This window comes from Haliaeetus leucocephalus, unplaced genomic scaffold (assembly GCF_000737465.1).
Source record: "Haliaeetus leucocephalus isolate CR32 unplaced genomic scaffold, Haliaeetus_leucocephalus-4.0 Scaffold517, whole genome shotgun sequence".
NCBI lineage: Eukaryota > Metazoa > Chordata > Aves > Accipitriformes > Accipitridae > Haliaeetus > Haliaeetus leucocephalus.
In genome coordinates this window covers 4,783,985-4,799,073 of record NW_010972953.1, presented here as the reverse complement: position 1 = coordinate 4,799,073, position 15,089 = coordinate 4,783,985, and the positions used below count along the sequence as shown (strand labels likewise).

At 46.3% G+C, this 15,089-nt stretch overlaps 1 protein-coding gene across 10 annotated transcripts in view; it reads left to right on the top strand.

The window, feature by feature from the left end:
- The first annotated feature begins 478 nt into the window (after nt 1-478).
- The window catches only part of WASF2 (WAS protein family, member 2), a 38,875-nt gene continuing 24,264 nt past the window's right edge, over nt 479-15,089 (top strand). For 5 of the 10 annotated variants that reach the window (XR_774906.1, XR_774905.1, XR_774907.1 and 2 more), the window contains exon 1: nt 479-590. The gene's annotated coding sequence lies outside the window, so the exon portion shown is untranslated. Of the gene's footprint in view, nt 591-1,521; nt 1,735-1,852; nt 1,939-10,907; nt 10,984-15,089 lie in introns of those variants that run through there. The other 5 variants (XM_010576173.1, XM_010576172.1, XM_010576175.1 and 2 more) reach the window with 4 other exon arrangements.

Sequence of the window (15,089 nt, the reverse complement as noted above, 5' to 3'; positions counted from 1 at the left end):
CCCCCGCCCCGCCCTGGCGTGACACCCCCGCTCCCCCAGGTGGAACTTTCCTCGCAGGGCGTGAGACCATAGAGGCGAAAAAGGCAACACCAAAGGGGACCTCTTCGGGGGGGACGAAGGGACAGAGAACACCTTCCTCCAAAGATACCTGGAAGGATATCGAGCTCTGGCCCTCCAAGACTCAGATACGCGTTTTAAAAATGTCGTGGATGGCCGTGGTGTCGCGATTCTCTCCTCTGCCCCTGGAACCTGTCCCAAACCTGCCCGGGGCTCTCCCCGTCTACCTCCCCTAATGGTACGTTCCTCCCTGTTTACGCTCTTTGCGCGGCCGGCTTGGGTGGGGTTCTTCTGTTGCTCCAGTTTCGTACGCAAGTGGCGTAGAGCGACTTTGATAGACAGCCAGGCGCAGCCAATAGCGCGGCAGGATCTTTGACCGGTTAGCCAATGGCGCAGCGGACCGGCGGCCGGGGGGAGGCGGGGCGAGGCTCAGTCAGGGCAGGGAGGGGGAGCTGTGGAATGGCGGACGGCCGGGCTGGCCCGCCCTGGTGGTAACGAGCCGAGGGGGCCGGAGGGGACAGCTGCGGAGGGGGGTGAGTACGAGAGAGGCGAGCAGAGACTCCCCGGGCTTCCTAGGCCGCCTCTTCCCGGGGGAGAGAGGCGGAGGCGCTGGGGTGGGCCGCTAGGCCCTTGCCAAATAGTGAGCTATCGGGCTGAGCGGGGTACTGTTTCCTGCCACATAGTGAGTCCCGGGCTGGTGTGGGCCCTGGTGCCCCCGGGCTGGGAGGTTTGGGGCGGGCTTGGCCCCGGGCTGGGGACGGGGAAAAGGAATTGGCTTCATCCCTGGGCTGACACTTGCCCAGCCCCTCCCAGGGGCCATGGCTCAGTGCAGGGTGTGTGCCCTGGGCCGGGCTGGCCGGAGGGGCTGGGGTGTAGGGGGAGGGCTGGCCTGCCCGGGGGGGTGGACAGAGCCCTGCGTTGGGTTAAGGAAATGCCGGTCTGGCGGGCTCTCTCGAGGCTTCGCCGGTGTCTGCTGTCCTGGGGCCATTACGGAGGTCTGACTTAGTGAGAATGGTTTGGGGAAGCTGGGGAGAAGGGTGGGGGTGCTGCAGGGTCTCCTCTAAGGGAGAGGCAGTGCTGCTGTGCTGGGGGAGGGGGGTCCCTCCCTTCCCAGGCTGGCTGCAGCCTTTGTCGGGTTTGACATCAGTGCTTGTGCAAACGTGTGCATGTCTGTGTACAAAGTCTGTCTGTCTGGGTGTGAGCTGGCTGCCCGTGTTGGTGCAAGTTCTGGTGATTGCGCTCATGGAGCGTTGCTGTGAAAGCGACTTCTCCCTCCTGGCTGTCTTCCTGCCCCACAAGTGGGTGCGCCCTTCAGTGTGTCTGGCTATACTTTAAGGATGTGTGTAAGCCCCTTGACCATTAACTAGCCATATGAGCCCATAAAATCTAAAACTACTTGGGGTAAGTCTATGTGGGTGCTGTAGTGTGCTTTGGAAAATGTTTTCCCCAGTCTTAAATCCCTAGGTGCTCTCTGAAAAGAAGCTTTGGAGGGTGTAACAGGATATGGTCGGGTAGTTTGGTCAAATGCTCTGACCTGCTGGTGACCTCAGATGATATTTCTTCCAGAGAAGGAATAAGTTGTTAAGGAATGTCCTTGGGGTTGTACCTCACCAGCATTTAGGTTTGTGTTGCGGTTACTGCTTTGGGATACAAAGAGCCTATGTCCTTTGGAGAAAGGTAAGAGATTGCAGCTCCTCCCTGTTAGCTGTTATGTGACCTCAAGGACCTTCCCATGGTAGGATTTTTTTTCCTGCCAAAAGTTTCACATTTGACATTACTCTTTTACTTTCGTTAGTAGCAACAGCAGAATTGGGCACTTCTACATAGATTAGACCACTGGTGGGACTGCGTGGTGTGTAATGCCAGGAGTAGGCCTCTTCAGTAAGACACTAGAAAACACTGAAAGTCTAAGTTTTTCAGCACTGCAGATGTTGGTGGGCATAAAATTATATTAATAACAATAGAAAACTTTCATTAAGTACACCGGCTGCAGACAAGGTCATCATTGATGGAGCCCTCTGTAACCTTCACACTTGCATGTCCAGCCCCACAAAGACTTGTGAGGTGGAAAAGTTGAAAGTAAAAGATGTGAGAAGCCAGCAGGGTGTGCGTGTGTGTGCCTCCCTGTGACAAAGCTGATGCAAAATGTTACTTTATGGGAAGTACTAAAGTCAGTACGCTTGGTCACATGAGGAAGGGGAATAGTTATGTTTTCCACCCGTTTTAAACATCTGCAGAATCAGTTGCTACTAAATGCTGCAGAAATTTAAAATGCTGCGTTGCGACACTTTTCATTCTGATTTGCCCCTTATTGACCTTGAGTGGGTTTTTGTCATAGAAACCGATACAGAGTTTAATCCAAAACTTAGTTAAAAACAAACCAAAGCTAACATCTACCCACTGAAAACACAGACAGAATGTTGATAGAGTGACTTTGAAAATCCACTTGCGTTCACAGCCAAGGACAAGTTTTATCCAGGAAGTGGGGTGGAGCTGGCCAGGCACTCCAGTTCTGTGCATTTTTGTTGTTTGGGTTTGTTTTTTTTTTTTTTAACTATTGTGCTTGAAAACATGAAGTTTGAGTGAGTGAGCTTGATGCAGGCTTTAAAGACCCACCTAATGCTGATCATTGGTCAAGCTACAGTTGTCAATATTGTCCCTGGGTGGGTTGGTGATGGTGGGGGTCAAACCCAGGACTTGTGCCTTCCAAAGCATCGATTTCTGCTTGGTTAAAAGCCTTGTTCTGTTTGGGGTGAGGAGCAGGTTTGTCTCAGCCCAGCTGAGACAAGGTGAAGCCTTGCTGTACTTTGAGTTGTAAGAGGATAAACTTCCAGGATTGAACTGAATGCAAGCTTTTCCCTAAACTGCATATTTTGACTGCTTTCAGAAGGGAATGTGACTTTTTTTTTATCTGTCTGGTAACAAGTTCAAAAAGTAAATGCCCCAAATTCCATTTTTTTTATTTTAAAAAACCAAACCTTCTGATGGCTCATGCCTGTCAGACTCCTTCCTCTTCACAGCTGTGAAGATAAAGCCTTTCCAAGCTGTCTGCTGCTGATCAGGTTTTTCCAAGCCGCTGCATGGTGATGTTAGCAAGACCCCTGCTTCATTTTGCTGTTCCCACACCCCTGTTCCCAGCCCCGCAAAAAATCAGCTGTGCAGCAGTGTGATGCCACTGCCTGATCTCAGGCTGCAGGCTCACCCACTGTTCCTTGCTTTAGCTTCTGTCTGGTCTACATTCCTAACAAATCTTTCAAGCTCGGGTTTTACAAAACTATGCTGGGGGGTGGGTAGGAGGGTGCAGGCTAAGGCTGCAGGAAAAAAAAAAAGAGGGAAATCTGGTGTGTTTCTGGCTACTTTTTGTACAAGTCCTATTTGAAATGTGTTGTGAAGTGAGTGGCTTGCTGAAGAAGGGTAGAGGCTGGAACTGCAGCCCTCATGTCTTTAGAGATATCACTGCTGGAGTTTGAAGTAATGAGTTAATAGTAAAGTTCTTTTAAGCAGAGTATAAAACTGGTTTCCCTATGAATAATGTGACACACCGAACAGAAATGGTGTATTTTTAAGTTACAGCTCAGAAGGTATTTGTGAGCAGTGATTCATTAAAAAGAATACAACCTTTATGATAACTACCAACCCAGTTTCTCAGCATGCTTTGAATATATCTCATTCTTCAGGGCTGGTCTAGGAAAAGTTGATTTCATTCACAAAGCTTAGATAATCACATAGTGTGGGTGGAGGGGTTAAAACTTCAGTGATTGCCTCATATGCATATAGTTAGAGCAGCAAATCCATCTCCTGTTTTTTTTTTATTTTTTGTGGTGATAGAAGAACAAAGAAGGTTGTTAGGATTAATGTTTCAACAAAATCAGGTTGGTTTTCTTTGACAGACTGTAATAAGGAAGATTTCAACAAGTGTAAGACTCGGCTTTAATCCTTCCAGATAGGTTCTCTCTGTGGGCTTTCTGGACTCAAATGTTTAACTTTAAGGTTTCTGTTTTGTCTCTGCTAGGTTTGATGATAATACTTAGCCCTTGGTCATTCAGCTGAGCAAAATACATTGCTGCATGTGCTGCACGAGTCAGTCACAAACCAGGAAAAGGATTGAATAGCGATTGTGTTTGCATGTGTTGTGTATAAAGTTCCCGCTGTCCCCATACAGAATGGGACACCAGCACCCAGCAAAAACATGCACTGCCAAAAGCTGCTTCTGAGAGTTCAAGTAGCCAGAACAGGCCACTGTCTGACGGCTCAGTGCTGGGCTTGCTCCTTTATGTAGTTTCTAAAGTAATGCTGCGCAAAATGCACAGGAGGCAAACCAAAAGTGACACTTTCACTGTGCGGAAATCTAGGAAAGCAAAATGCAACTATTTTCCCAGCCTGTCTTGTGGTGTGTTACTGTTTTCAGCCACACTCTTGCTTCTAATAGGATCTGTAGTAAGAAATTGTGTATTTGAGTATTTATTCTCACTGTGCAAGGACAAATATTTGTGAGATTGGGCCCTTAGTTACCGCAGATTAACATTTATTTAAATATTTTAGGTATTTATAAACACTGGATTTAAAAAAAGGCATGTGGAAATGGCTTCTGGGTAATAAGCAAATGACTGCTCAGAACAGAACCACCCCGGTGACATTTACTTCCTTTGTATTTTTGCAACTCTGTGTAATAAAAAGACTGTGTGTTTTCTTTTTGAGAAGGGGGGGCTACTGGTGCTGCTGATCAGGCTTCACTGCAAAGGGAGTGCTTGCTAACAGGAGCTTCTACAGAAGGTTATCAGATTCAGGCCTGATTCTGATTTATATATAAGATTGGTTTCTCCATCTGAAGGTCTGCAGGATTTTTATTTTCCTGCCTGGGAGGCAGTAGGGGGGAGGTCCCCTCCCAGAAGAACTGAAACGTGAACTTCCATGTTATTTTGTTGAGCAAGCAGTACAGCAGCAGTGCAAAGCGTTAATCACATTCTCCATCCTGAGCTCGCCTTCACTGCAGTAATGGGCCTGGGAAATAGTTCCTCTAGATCCTACCCTAATTCTTGAAATCACAGTAAAGCTTTCTGGTATTATGTTGCTGCTGGAGAAGTGGTGGAGCACAGACATATCGCAAGTATGCATCTGCCAGGGGCTTTGATGAAGAAAATTTAAAGGACCAGGAATCTCAACTCGTCTCCCACAAATGCGGTCAGTGGCGACCTGCTCTGTTCCTTTGACAGCTTCCGTGTTGTCTCCTCTTACAGAGCAGTATCCCAGACCTGTTTTGGGGAGAAATGGTGGTTTAAAGGATGCTGTGATGCCAAGAGAGGAAGAAGGGAGATGCCTGTGAAGCAGTAGCAGTTAGCATTTGTTCTTAAGGACGTAAATTTCTGCATGGGAGGCTGTTGCTGGGTCACCGCTTTAGAGGAGCTGCTCTGAGATCACTAGTGACCTGTTGTCCTGGAGGTTCTGATTGTCCTGCATTACTGTTGAAAGTGGTGCACAGTTGAGAATGGGCCGAACAACATGCAAAGAGCTGTCCACTAAAAATAGTTTGTTCTTACTGCTGCAGTAAATCAAGCCTGAACCATGAGTTTATTTTTTGGTTTCTACTGAAAGTGCTTGGTAAGAATTGAGAGCTTCTCTTCTGTTGTCTGATGCAGCTAGATAACCTTCTTCCCGGAAGGTGCTTGTTTAATATGAATGGTGATGCATTTATTCAAACAACTCCTTTATGAAGCAAAGACACACATAGATTTGAGATTAAAATCTCCTAATTGTAAAGTGAAGGGCACAAAGGAAGTTTTTTTCACCTAGTGTATGATAAATGTGGGACTTGCTGCCCTGGGATTTCATGGATGCCAACGGTTTAGATGAGTTCAGAAACTGATGAGACCAGTTTATGGAAGTGAAATCCATAAAGGACAATTAAATAATAGTGTTTGTTTCTGCGTGGTCTTAATGTGCGGTGGGGTGCTGCAACGTGGAAAAGGACACCAGGGAGAACTGTTGCTCTGTGCTTGCCTTGTTCTCATGCTCTTTTCTTTATGCATCTGATATCTGGCCACTGATGGACAGAGAATGCTGGTTTATCTGGAGGCTGGATGACCTAGCATGGCTATTCTTAAGTCCCGTGGCTTAGGGTTTCTTGTCTTGTTTGTTCGCTGACGTTTCCGATGATGTTACAGAGCAGTCTGCCTCTTCCGAGCCTCCATTTCTCCCTGCTCATAAAACTGGGCTAATGACTCTGACCTTTTGTTTGTAAAGCAAAAGGAAAAGGATCAACAAAATACTGGAGCTTATTTACTATCATTACTGAAATGATGAGCAATGCCACTTTGCGGTACTTCAAAGAGGCTTCGCTTATAAGATGCTGGAAATCCCTAGAGAGCGAAAATGTTTCAGATGGAAGAGGAGGAGGGGGAATATTCCTCCTGTTCTCATCTCGTAAGTGTACTCCCTGCAAGGCATGGAGGTAATGTCTCCAGCCATCTCCCCTCCCAGCTGGGCTATTTAAAATAGTTGCTGACAATCTTTGCTTTTTTCCGTAATAGCCAAATGGGCTGGTGTCACTGATCGCATAGGAGCGAGTTCTGCATAAATTGTTCACATGCTGTGGAGTTTTGCAAAGTACTTTGTTGACCTGTTGTATAACTGCTAATAAGATTGAATGTGGTTTTAATTTCTCACTTCCTTTTTTCACAGATGCCCTTTTCCTACTTCTTAGAGTCTTACTTCAAGTCTCTGTATAGCAAAAGTCTTTTTCTGTTGCTCAAAGAATGAATGATGCTTTGCTTTCAGTCAGCTCTGCACTGGAGGGCTTTAAGTGGCATTCAGAGAAGGCTATCAGCCACAATATCTGATGTATTGGTGTAGCTGCGGTTCATGCATGGAGTGCAAAAAATGGGATTTAATTGGGAGGGAGGGGGAATAGCAGCCCTGGCTGAATGGATGGGTGAAAGTTCCCCGACCACCCCTTAGCCCAGCAAATAGTTGGTTGAGTGCCTGCCAGAGCGGAAGCGAGTTCCCTTTCAGGCACCCTGCTTTTGTGCACCGTAAGAAAAAGCACACACTCTTATGGTTTTGGCCTTGCAGCTGCAAAAAAATAAAAAAAAAAAAAAAAGGCGAGAGAGAACCGTGCACACACCCAGATCCTGTTCTTTCAATACCAACAGCTGCTGAGCTGATCCTTTGCTGGAGGAAGGCATATAGCTGTAAACACAGCTTGTGTAAAACCTTTACCTTGTGTCTAGGGCAGCATGAAATAACTGGCCGCTTCCCTTTTGGAGGCTAAATTAAAAATGTGTGTAATTAACTTATACAAAATAGCCTTTTGGTTGCTATTGAGAATTCAATATTGTATCAAGGAGGTTACATCTAGGGTCTGGCTTCACATGAGAGGTTTCCATAAAGCAGCTTATTATAGACCTTGTGGTGAGCTTTGATAGAAACACTTGCATCTTTAGCATCCCTAATACAGTCTAATCTCTCTTCTCCCGAAAAGATCGGTTCAATAAGTGATGGTTTCAGACACTCTGAAATACTTTTGGATGGTCCAGAGCCTGGAGTTTGCACTGTAGATTACATAAGGTGAGATCACTGCTGGGCTCAGAACATGCAAAATGGAAACAACTACAGCTTAAAAAGAATATTTTTCTGACTGTCCCAAGGAGATTACACAGGCATCTGTCACCACGTCCAAGCTGAAATTTGACCCTGCTCTGTCAGACCAGGGGGGCTGATTGAAACAGTGGGGCCTTGCTGAAGTCTGCCTGGAAGGTTGTTTGGTCCCGCTGGCTGCATGGATGGAGAAAGTGAGTCCAAGGATTGTCATGCTGTTGAGCAAAACCAGAAGACTGCTACTCACAGCTTCCTGTAGCTCTGCCTGCAAATCCCAAATGGCAGCCTGGGATCATGCGCCATGCCCGTACGTTGCACAGATGGCTCGTACGTGCACAAAAACCAGATTCAGTGTTTCTGTGGGGTTGCCTCGCTGGGCACCTCTACAGAAGAACGGGGTAATCCCAGACATGGGGCAGGCCCCTTCTCCCCCAGCCCTGGTTCCTCTTCCCACCTTTGGACAGGACAAACTGTAGGCGTGGGAAGGGAGAACTGCCTGGAAAACCCCAGATACGTGGTGGCTTTTGGTACTGGTGGGGTGGGCACCTGCCTGTTCTCCTGAGTTCATAGTACTACCCATCTCACTTGACTCCTGAGATCCAAAAAGCATATCCAGGGTCTTAATGTGTCATCATATGCGTATCTTTTTTTTTTTTTTCCTTCCGCAATAGAAAACCCATGTGTTATTTTGACTTTATTAAGACGCTGTTCATAAACCATTTTAATCTAGATGCTCAAGGCTGTTCTCTTGGTTTTTTGTGACAGAAATCCCAGCAGATATAACACTTCTGGAAAATATCAGGGAGTCAATGTCTTTGGTTTTTTCCTCGTGTCAAAGGTTAACTTAAAATATTAATGCTGCAAAGATTCATTTAAGATATTAAAACTGTTCAGGCAAGAATACATGTACATATTGTAATTACTTCCTTTTTCTTACAATTAAAGTAATTGGATTATATTTAATGAGCTATTTACATTTAATAATTAAGAAAAGACTTATCTTTCCAGTATTCCCCAAGTGCAGCAGAAGGGTGGGGGCACTCAGAGCTGTGATATAATTATCTAGGCGTGAGTTGAAACTGAAAGAGCAGTTGAGCTGTATAGAAAACACTTGGAACTGGTTTGTTCCTACTCTTTCATTAATCAAAATAGTTTAGTGTGTGTTAAAGGAGGGGAGGCTGAGCTTAGCTGCAAATGAGACAGAGTTTATCTGCCGAAAAGGAAGGTTAAAATATGTTCAGACTTCAGGAATAAGTAATTTAGAAAAAAAAACACACCCTCTCTTTCCGTATTAATTACCGAGCGCTACCGTAGAATGAAAATGTGCTGATGTATTGTGAGAGTTGCGCTTTGCACCGAGCGTTTTGTTAGTGCGAACAGGCACAAGCCTTTCCTCTTGCTGGAGGAGGCTGGTGTGAAGGAGAGGAAGAAAACATGCTATCCTCATTAGCAGTAATTCAGCCTGGGAATGAGCGATTCAGCGGTGTTTGCTTTAGCAGCCACGCACCATTTGCAGAAGTTGGCCTGTGGTTCTGCGCAGGCATCCCCGCAGTGATGGCGTGAGGCTCAGGTACCTGCAGTACCTCCAGATGAAGCTGTTGGAAACGATGCTGCTTGTGTTGCCACCTAAATTGCATCTCTTCTAGTCAAGACCTTTTGAAGTTAATTCAGTGCTGTTACAGACTTTGAGGCTTGGAAAATGAAATCTTGTGATTTTATCCAGAGCATATTTTGCCTGGATTGGGACAGAAACAAACAGATGGCTTTGCCAACGAAAGCTCCTCAACCTTGACCTTTAAGGACTGGCTTTTGGGGCAGAGTGGCAATCCCGTTGTAATAGACATCTCTCTCTTGGGTTGCCGTGATTGCTAACCCTGGGGCTTGTTACTGCTCAGGGGACTCATATCCTGGGACAGGTTGAGACTGATTCCTTGAACAGTCTCATTCACTTTGGACACTGGTTCGGGCTCAGACCAGGTATCGTTGGAGACCTCCTGCTGATGGACTGAAACCTGCCCACTGACCAGGCCTCTCTCCCCATATACTCCTAAAATATTTGAGAACTTATGGTGGGTTTTCTTTACCTGAGTATGCCAAAGCTACCTGTTGATTGAAGTTTGTGATCCTACTCTGTATTGTCATTGACCTTGTATCCTTGCCAAAATTATTCATAGGTTTAACAGAAAGCATTCTGCTCCCTTTGCTGCTCCTGTTTCCTAGGAAGCAACAAAGCCAGAGCTCTTCTGGTGCTGAAGGAGCCCTGCCTCTCTCCTGATGTATATCCTCACAGCAAAGACCTTGAAACCTTTCTGTTTTGGAGCTTTAATTCCTGTTTAATCAATAGTTCCGTATTCTGAGAATCAAATCCCTGTGACAGCTCTCTTTAATTGAGCTAAACTGCCTTTCTCTTGTCACATCTCTTCTAGAGTTTTATTTAAATGCATTTGTTCTGCCTGTATCCTCCTAGTCAGGCATTGATAGGAACACGGGGTGACCTTCTTTGTTTAACTTGTTTTTCAGCTAAATGAATGGAAACATTAATTAGGGCAATGGTGTATTTTTTAGGGGGAAAAAAAAAGTCTAGGTCCAACTGCTGGCTGTATTTGCACTCCAACAGAAGCTACGAGGATCTGTATGTTCCCCGTTGGTGACACCCCCATCCTTCCACCCCCAGCTTGATTTCTGCCAGCAGCTTCGAGCGAGTTCCTCTCCAGGAGAGCAGGCTGGCATTTATTCCAGCAAGATCATCTTCAGTAAAGCTGATAACAAAAGTTTAAAAGGAAGAGCCAAATTTTCAGTCACACCTGTGCAATCCCCTTGAGGGCAGTAAATGATGATGATAATGCATGAGCCAGACAAAAAATGCAGAAAATGGCTTTCTGAGCCTCTTTTGCATTTTTCAGAGCCAGCAGACTGGGGGGGGGGGAAGGGGAAGAAAAAAAGAAAGAGTATTTTTACTCCGGGAACTGAGCAGGCTAGATGTTTGTTGTCTCAAGGACTCCACAGTGCGCTGTACAATGCTTCGTTATTCTGCGAGATCAGGGCTGACGTTTCCTAGTGTCAGAGCATCGCTGTGGAAATGTGCAGTGCTGCTCTTGCCCCACGCTATTGCTGAAACACCTCTTTCATAATGCTGCCAGATCATATCTGTGAAGTTCTTGAGTTGGTGATTGAAGTGAATTATTAATGTACAGAGGGGTTATGTATGGGTTTTTTGTGATCAGCTAACTGTGTTCTCCTGAAGGCCCTGTGTTTTCAGTAGATCCTGCTTCAGGAAAGGTTTTGTGCGATGGTGGGTGAAAACGCAGACTGCGCTTTCCATCTTAGTGGCTGGTAAGAGATGGTGGGCAACGTTTTTCCCCCGGCCCGGGGGGGTTTACCCATGCATCTCCCCCGTGGCTTTTGGGGAGAATAGACCACTGTGAAAGGAAGCAGCCCTGCAGCTGCCCTTCACTGCTGACTCCTGCTCAGCTGCTGGCAGGCTGGGCTCTTAATGACAGATGAGCCTGTGACGCGTTTTTGGGAATGAATACTTGTTACAGCTGGCGGGATGGAGTAGTTTGTGGCATCACATAGCAGTTTGCTCTATAATTTCACTCCCTATTGCTTGGATGCAGCACTGATTGCTAGGTCTCTCTCCGAGCGTGGAACTGTAGCATTCCTGATTGCTGCATCCCACTTCTCTGTGGCTGCATTGTGAGCTTGGATATAGCCCTGAGCACTCAGCAGAGCCTTCTGCTGATTTTTTTTCTTTTTTTTTTTTTTTTTTCCCGTTCTCCGTGTGTGTGTGGCTGCTGCTTTCCTTTCTGCTAGTCTTTTGGGGTTACATAAAAGCCAGTCTCTTTCTGGCCATTACAGCTACATGGGGGAGTAGTTACTGCTGAGAGAAGCTTGAAATTTGAAGCAGAGTTGTCACAGACATTAGAAAGAACAGTCAGTCTGCGTTGGCAAGCTACTGAGTTAAGTCTCATTTCATACTGATGGGAATTTCAGATCTGATTATCTCCTTTCTCCCTCATTCCCAAACCTGCTGGTGTGTCTAATCCCCCGATGGGTACTCCTAAAGGCTGCTCTCCAAGGCGCTTAGCTGAAGGCTTGGTCTCCTTGACTATGCTGCTTGTTTGTGTCCAGGCAGAAGATTTTGTAAGCCCTGCTGAGGGCAGGGTGATTGGTCACCCTGATGTACTTGAAGATCAAGCCTAATTTCCTTCCCCTTCCCCAAAAAATGCGCTCTGTCCTCCTTAGGTGCTTTGTGCTACACCAGACATTATGACAGATGATATCACTGCTGGGGTCCAGATTTATTTGCAGATGGTCCCTGATCTAAGAGGTTGTGTGTCACATTGAGTGGGGAATTACCCAGGTGACTCCCAGTAATGCTATGCTAGCTGGTCAAATACCAGTGAGAAGAACCTTGCCAGATCTCTCCCTCCAACTTGGGCTGTTATTTACAGCTCTTTGTGTGCATTGCATACACGTCTCACCTTGTAGTCCTGCCTACCTTCTCCTCTGCACCGTGGTGTTGACTGTACTATCTGCCTGCTGAAAAAAAAAAAAAAAAAAAAAAAAGGCTGGTTCCTCTCTTGCTGTGCAGTGCTGTTTTCTGCTCTGCTCCAAACTGCTTGTTAAGGAGTATTTGCTCCGAGTTGCTGTTTTCAGTTGACAGAACTCGCGTTGGAAAGCAAATACTCAATCCTAAAATGTCCCTGTATTGCTTCTCAATACTTGTAATCAAAGTCTGTCTCCTTTATTGTTCGTAACAATTGTCCAATTTTACTGTGCCAGCCCTATTTATTAAAAATAGTCAATAAGACGCAGCTTTGTGTGAGGGGTTTATAGACTGGCAGTTCTTGTTTGAAACAAACCAATTGTACTTGATTCTAATCCAGAACTGGGATTCCTGAGTGATCTGCTACAGCAGAGCTCATGGGGAGAGCGGTCGATGACTTGCTGATAAGAAATCTTAGAGCAGCATGCTTATCTTGAATTTACCTCGTGCTTTGCTCAAAGTGCTGGATTCAGAAAGGCAAAAATTGCAAGTCGCATTTTCCGCCCCCCTCCCGGCTTTACAGGCCTATGTTGTGCCATGCTTGTTTCCTGGTGCCCCCAAAGTATTGACAGAAATAATTGCCAAAGTCAAAATCTGCTTACAAACTGATGAGTAAGGGATTCAAGGTGAGAGCTTGTTGTGGAGGGAGCAGGGTGTGAGATCGGCAGCCATATGAAGAAGCACTACACACGGATCCTGCTTTCTTGGAGAAATACAAGGCGTCCGAGACCACTGTCTGTGCAGTGAGCAAGCACAGGATAGGAAGGGTGATGCCGAGCAGAAGCTGGAAAAGAGGTGCCAGTTGTGGCTGAAAGATCGGTAGGAATGTAGGAGCGGTGAGCTCAGCTTCCAGGGCTTTTGTCGTGCTCAGCAAACTTTTTCTGGGCCGGCATGGGGCTGTGGAGCGGGCCAGGGCTCGGCAACGTGTGCGTAAGCATTTTGGGAGAGGGGAAATGATGAGGAATTCTGGCAATGCCCGGCTGGAGGTGGGGCAGCATACGGCTGCAGGGAGGCAAGGGGAAAAGAGCTACGGGGCAAAGCTGGGCTTTTCGGGTGGTTTGGCTTTTAGTCACCGCCGCCGTCATAACAAGGCTTGGAGCCTTCTTCGAGTCAAGCCGTGGCTTGGAGACTTCAGAGGAAATGCTTGCCGTGAGCAGGTGGGATGGTTCTGATTCAAGTGGGAGACAAAAATCATTTGTTACCGTAACAAAAGCCCTTGCTTCTTGTTTTTAAGAAGGTGTGAAGCACGGCAGTTGGGAGGATGACTATTTTGAACCTCAATTGGTGCAGCAGTGTTTGTGGATTTGGCACATGAGCAGCCTCCTAGTCTGCCCATTTCTGCCCATTTCCTTATGGCTTTCGTGCTCTGCAACCAGCAAAGATCACTTAACTTCTCTCTTCACATAGCTAGCACTGTTTCAATTTGATGCCTGCCTCTTTTTTTTTTTTTTTTTTTCCATATTCATTAGAAATCTGTTGCAGACAGTTTTCTGTTTCTTAGAGGCAGTTTCCTCTTACTTTTAACATGCTCCCTCTCTTTTCCTATTACAGCGGGATTGGGGCAAGTCCTCTGTGCCCATGGCATGCCATTCCTGCAGCTTCTTAAAAACATCATATGCACCCCAAACTCTACTACTGAAACAAATCTAATCTTCAACATTAATAAGCAAGTGAAAATGCTATCTTTGCCTGAAAGATAAGGATTTTTGGCCTCGCAATTCATTTAACTTGCTTCTGAATGGTAGGATTTAGTTATAATATATGGTCTGCGGTAGTTACGTGACAGTGACTAATGCCTGATGACCAGTCTGGCTAGCTGGGGTGGAAAACTGCTGTGCTGTCATGCCCTGACCACTGAAAGTAAAGCAGTTCTGGATGGCCCTTGCTGGTAGCATGCTGTCAATCGGCTTCTTAATGACTCTCTTAAAGAATAAAAGCAAGAGCCTCCTGGAAAGCTTTTTTAGGTCTGTCCCTTCCTTGTTTCATTTACTGTGTCTCTTCCCTGCCTCCAGCTGTATGCCTTGTGCTGTCTCCAGTGTTTTGCTTCCTCCTTCTCCCACTGCTCTCATAACTTGTCCCTTCTCCACACTTGATTTTCTGCCCCACCTGACTGCTGCTTTTGAAATACACCACTTATTTTCCAATCCAGACTATTAATCTTTGTCCCACCTACTCACGAGGCATGAAGGTTTTACAGGAGCCCATTAGCTGTTAGCTCTATACCTACCCTCCAAAGACTCATGGGGAAAAACGAGGTCTAACAGCAAAGTGCCTTCTTGTAGGGACATCAACTGCTCTTTTTGGTAAAGTTGGCACCAAGCTCTGGTTGTAGGTCCCAGATTTCCTATCTGCGTGCCTCCACCCTACAAAAACATCTGAAACCTTGAAGCTCCTTGTCCTTCCGCTCAGAGGGGAAGAAATTCTTTAAAGTGCCTCTTATCCCAGAGGCTGCTGGGAGAGCAGAAGGGTGGTTGTCCACAGCCCATCCTGTCCTCCCTGCCTTGCTCGTCTCTGGTGCTGCACGGGGTTAATCTCTTCTTTTAGTCTGACTGCTGCTTGCTGGATCCTGATGGGTTTTAGGAGCAGCAGCAGGGCAGCAGAGCTGTCCCCATCGCCTTGGGAAGAAGCAGCACTGCCACACTCTTTGCGAGGAGGGCTGTCTGTAGTGATCACGAGGGCGAAACTCTTGATTCTGCAGTGGAGTGTGGCAGGCTGTGCTGGGAGGGTGGGGGTGGCTGGCAGGATGAGCCAGGCTATAAAGGGAGTGTTTTTCTTAGCCCTTATCTCTGCTGTCTTGCACCGGTGCAAATTCATAATGTACATGTGCTGTACCATTGTTATTTAAAAAAAAAAAACAAACCAACTTTCACCACTACTCCTTGCTTTTAGT